Source organism: Microcebus murinus, chromosome 10 (assembly GCF_040939455.1).
Source record: "Microcebus murinus isolate Inina chromosome 10, M.murinus_Inina_mat1.0, whole genome shotgun sequence".
Lineage (NCBI taxonomy): Eukaryota > Metazoa > Chordata > Mammalia > Primates > Cheirogaleidae > Microcebus > Microcebus murinus.
In genome coordinates, this window is record NC_134113.1 from 80,793,497 (window position 1) to 80,799,496 (window position 6,000).

Here is a 6,000-nt window from a genome sequence, read left to right on the forward strand (position 1 = left end):
TCTCCCAGGAACAGAACCTGCTCACCTCTCCGCTCTAATGCCTGCATGCTTGCAGTCTGACGGTCACAACGCTCAACAGTTTACATATATTGTGCCACTTAATCCTTACAGTAGCACTCTAAAATATGCATTATTTTCCCTGCTTCGCAGATTTAAAAAAATGAAGGTTGGAGAGGTTAAACAAGTAACTTGCCCCAGGTCAGAAAGCCAGTGAGTAGAGAACTGTGATTTAAACCAGGTCTGTTTGATATTCATTTCCAGGCTCTTAGCCATAATGCTTATTGATTTTATTTCACACTTTGTCCAACAGTGTTTAACCTCTTCAAATGTTCTTTTCTGTTCATGGTATAGAACATTGTTTTAAATTCGGGACGAGGAGAAAAATCAGAATCATCTCATGGGACACCTTTTTAAACCTTGTAACCCCCTTAAAAATACTCACACAGAACTTCAAATCCTTTCCCTCACCCTCTCCTTCTCTCTCTCATTCTACAAAGCCCCATAACCCCTTCCCTTTCTCAAACTAAATACCACCCACCTGTCCTTCAAGTGTCATTTTAAATGTTATTTATCCAGTGATCTCTTTTTGATGTCACAGTCTAGTGGGGGCCAGTAATAACACAACCTCATAGCCCCTGTATTTCTCCTGTGTGGCACCTGTCACAACTAAAGCGAATCATTATTTGGGGAGCAGGATCAACCTGCTAACTGGTCTAAGGACTACTAGCACGACTCACATGGAAGTCTGCTAGCTGACAATTGTACTAGTTCCATTGCCCTAAGATCAGGAAAATACGTGGACTAGGCTGCATCAGCCTGGGGAAGCTGTGAGTGATCAGTAAGGTCTGTATTCATGTCTGAGTGAGCTCTCAGAGTTGTCCTCTCCTATCGTATCATACATTTGTAAAAATGAGCTGGCTCAGTTGAAGGGTCCCGGTTATGTCCAGATTAGACCAGGTGCACAGCTGCCCTTATCTTAGGTATTGAAAGCTTTGCTTGAATGGAGGTAACTGATTCTAGAAGAACTGATGTGACCCTCTCTCATTCGGTCTTATCACCTACAACTGAGGCACCTACAAGCTTATATCTCCATGATTGGAGATTATTGACATTCTTTCTCTCTGCCACATGTCTACCTGCACTGATTTTCTTTCTGAATTCTGCAGAGAAGTAAATCTTGTTTAATTCCCCAGGTGATGTGAACTCTGTAAAATAAATTACTGCATTTCCCAAGGCCTGGTAAGCATGGGATATTTCTTTCCATAATTAAAATTGTTCCTTTAGAGGGGAGGAGGATGAAGCATTAAATATAAAACCAATCTTCTAACTTTTCTCAGGAACTCCTAAAAATTTTAACTGTAACAAAAATGGATCATAGAAAACAAATTCCTTCTCTAAGAATTAGGCCTATAGGTATAAAATAATGCTGACAGAGTAACATGTAGGCTGATCCTTTTAATCCCAGTAAATGACAAGGAAAATCTCTCATTTCACTCATCTTCAATTAGTTATATGCCTTAGTTTACATGTCTCTCCTGATAAGGAGCATGGAGATTGTTTAGGTCTCTGTCCTTAAATTCACAGCCTCTTTGCTCTTAATAGTGTATGCATCCAACATTTGGCATAAATATCTTTCAGAGATCTGAACGCTAGAGTTAGCAAAGTTACTGCCAAAGATCCATTTTATAAATTTCAGGCTGGTGGCCCACAGGCTGCATCTAGTCTACAGATGTATTTAGTTTAGGCTGCAATGTTTTTTTAAAAAAGTGTTTCAATGTCTCAGGTTTTGCTGCAATATTATTGTATGATAAACATAAACATCTTTTTCTTATTCACAGGTCTGCCTGTTGGCTGGAGCTCCACTGGGCTCAATAGGAATCCACTGGCATCTGCTAGGATTGACTGAGCTTGGAGCCAAACCGCAGGTCAGGTTCCAGTCTGTTCCACGTGTCTCCTCCATCTGGGACTGTAGAAAAAGCCTTTCTGAAGGTAAATGCAGGAGCACAAGAGGGATGGGAAATAAAAGGTGCTTCTTAAAGCCACAGCTCGGTTTTTTTCCCCTGCATTTCACTGGGCTATTCAAATCACATGGCCAAATCCAAAACCAATGAAGCAAGTGATGTATACTCTATCTATTCTATTGGCAAGCCCTGAAGAGTTATACGGCAAAGGGAGTCGATTCTACTACAGGAGGAATAGAGTTGAGAACAAATATCCAAACTAACACAATTGCTAACATTTAAAAATTGGGATGGTTTCCATAAAAACCAGAATTTCCAGATTTTCTTGTAAATTTGGAAGATTTAGTAACATCATCCCAGAGCTCAAAATATGATCTATCTGTATTATTTAATATCTGGGGTTTTCCTATTGGAGAAACAGAACCAATAGGATATATATCTAGATATCTATAGATATAGATTTAGATTTCTCTCTCTCTCTCTCTCCATATATATATATATATATATATACATACATATATATATATATATATATATATAATACACACACACACAAGACTATGGACTTATGCCATTATGGAGGTTGAGAAGTCCTATGATCTGCCATCTGCAAGCTGAGAACAGGAAAGCCAGGGGTATAATTCAGTCTGAGTCCAAAGGCCAAAGAATTAGAGGCCAAAGAATTGGAGGCCAATTGTGTAAGTCCTGGTCTCAGTCCCAAAGCCCAAGAACCAGGAGCGCTGGTGTCTGAGGGCAAGAAAAGATGATTGTCTCAGTTCAAGAAGAGAGAGCAAATTCACCCTTTCTCTACCTTTTTCCTTCTATTCAAGCCCTCAATGGATTGAATGATGCCCACCCACATCGGTGAGGATGATATTCTTCACGCAGGCTACTGATTCAAATACCACTTTTTTCTGAAAACACCCTTGTGGACACACCCAGAAATAATGCTTTACTAGCTATCTGGGTGTCCCTTAGCTTAATCTGGTTGATGCATAAAATTGACCATCACAAGTTCACTACTTGTCAACTTAGCACCTATACACATCTTAAACCTTAAACCATACTTAATCTCTGAATAAAGAAAATAAAATGGTCATAATTTCACCTAACGTGATAGAACTATTCTACCTACAACTGAAACACACCAATCCCTTCCCCAGAAGAGGAGGCAAAGTCCATGAATGATGCTTACTATTCTGATATCTCACAATTTAAATATTATGTAAATATCTCATTATTAAACATCATGTAAAATTAACAATACTTAAATGCTGATATAAAGTCAACACGTCTTATGTTACATAATGAAATAAGAAAGTAAAAAGAACAAAGATATTTACTTAATATGTGTATATATACATGTAAATGTTTTCATAAGAATATAAGAAGGAAATGACAATTACAGTCCTCATTTCTGTAACTGGTCCTGTAGTTATACTGATATCTATAACTACCTTTTCCTACTATCCATTCTGTATTCACTTTGCCTTCAGCAAGCACCTCACTGGCCACACTAGCCTATTTTCAAAAAGGGATCTACAGAAATAGGACCCCCAAACGAAGACAAAGCAGATCTATGAATCAATAATCATCTGCACTAGCAGTCGCTCACAGTCTAATGGAAACCCGCTGTGTCCCTATGCCCGTGTGTTCAAATCCTGACTCACTGCTTACTACCTGTGTAACCTTGAGCAAGTCACTTAATCTCTCTGAACTTCCATTTCTTCATCTTGTAGAGTTTTAGTGAAGACTAACTGACATAATATACATAAAAGTTGTTCCATGAATTCAGACATGCCACACAGATGTTGGTTGTCATTATTAGCAGGGCTCACCTAGTGGAACTCAAATTACTATTTAAGGAAATGACCAATTTGCATAGCCACCTGGATTTTTACTGTCAACGACTTTGACTGGGATTCAGATGCTTTAGCAGCAGGGTTATTTCATTCACTGAAGATCCAGCTGGTGTAGCAGTTTGGGATATGCACTGAAAGATGCTTGGAAATACCTGCTGATCTTTCAGCTATTGTGCTATAAAACCAGGTAGGAGAATCCTTTTATCATTTCCACAGCTGAATATGCTTTAAACCCCCTAACAGAGCCAAAATTGTCAGACCAAATTCCACTTGTGATGAAATCCAACCAGGTTAACATGTTCTTTCCTTGTTAACCACCTAGGCTTTTCTGGATGAAATCCTGCAGCCCTAAAACAGGCAAAACTTGACTTAACTTCAAGGAAAGTTTTGGATTTCAATGGACCTTTGAAGTCTCTTCAAAAGAGATAAGAACTTCAATGAGAGGTTTGCCTATACAGAGGACCACAGAGGCAGGCCATTTGTAGAAATTCAGTTCATCTAGGAGCAGAAGTTGTCTGGTGAAAATTGGTTCAGTAAGGAGGGGCTAAGTGAAGCATGTAAGTTCAAACTCAGTAGAATGAAAATGAGTCAACTTTAGATGATCAAACTTTGTTGCTTTGTATTTTTCCTCTCGAGTTTATAATGGCAAGCTTTTTATTTTTACTGCCATGAAGGCCAATCAATTTAATAGTTGTAGGAAATTGGAGCCAACATACATGATACAAAATTTAGGAAATGCCTAACACATAATAAGTTGTCTACATATAGTCATTCAATTATGTAATTAACAAACAAGTATTTTAAAATAAAGATTTCCACAAAAGCTATGAATTCAAACTTTTACTCATGAATAAAGAACTTCCATTTGTATTAAGTGCATTCTTCGACACCAGATAAGTTAAAGTGGCAATTCTTCAAACGGTTTTTATCACACAATATTTTCCAACTCAAGCTAATAATAATTGCATATTGGGAATCTTTATCTCAAAACATTTCTAGCAGAGCACATTATGCTGTAGCTAAATCATTTTTACTGTGAAAGTTATTGTTTTCTAAGCTGCAAGAAGTGTCAAATGATGCCACAGGAAGTTAAGTATAACAAATGTATTTAACCAGAGCTCACTGCAGAAGAGATTCTATCAAGCAACTGTAATAGAATTTATATATATATATATACAGAGAGAGAGAGAGAGAGTTGGCACACCATGATATGAATTTGCTAATTGGAAATGTGATTCCGAATATGTATTGGAATTCCTGGACTTCTCTCAACTTGGAAGATAGTAGCTGTATCAGGTATGAACCAGACAATATTCTCCCTAGCTAAGAAAGTTTTTATTATACTAACCCATCTTTGTTAGAGATTATTAGAATGTTTTCAGCTGGGAGTTGTAATAAGAGTCAGCAATGGTCAAAACAGGAATTCTAAAACACAAATACTTTTTTTTCCAGAAAAAAACCAGAACATTTATTCTGTGCTGAATTCTAGTACTTCTTAGGAACCTAAGGGTTTATTTAGTCCACAGATTAAAATCTTAGAGTAAATATAATAAAAATACTTTAAAGGTTATGTATCAACAAGGTGTCAGTGTGCATAAGGATGAAGTATTCTAGTCATAATTAAATTTCAAATCTAATTATAATTTGAGGCGTCCTTTTAATTACATTGCAATATTTTCTTTTCCAGGCAAGATGAGTGGTATAGCATCTTTTATCTGTAATTTTCATTTAATTAAAAATGTAAATAAATCAAACTTCCTTCTTAAAAATATTTATTTTGCACATAAAAAAGGATTTATAAAGTTGGTTTTATCTACTTAATCATATTTACTTTGAGCCATAAGCATATGATGTATGAATATATAGGAGTAGAGGTCTAAATTTTCTTTAATATTATGAAGCAGGAAAAAAAAAAATGTTGCCAGTAATTATCTTCCTTGCCAGTGAGAATTCTTCATCACTCCTGGCAAAATCCTACTAATCCTTCAAATCTAAGTTCAAATGTCACCTCCTTTGTGTGAAGCCTTCCCTAACTCCCAAAGCCAAATTCAGGAGTAGGCAACTGAGCCGCAGTGAGCGACTTAAATCCGTAAGGGGCACTAAAATATCCCTGGGATTTCACAAAATCCCTGAAGAAAAAAGTCTTAGTTTGAAACTTGAGGCACTTGGGGTAGAAG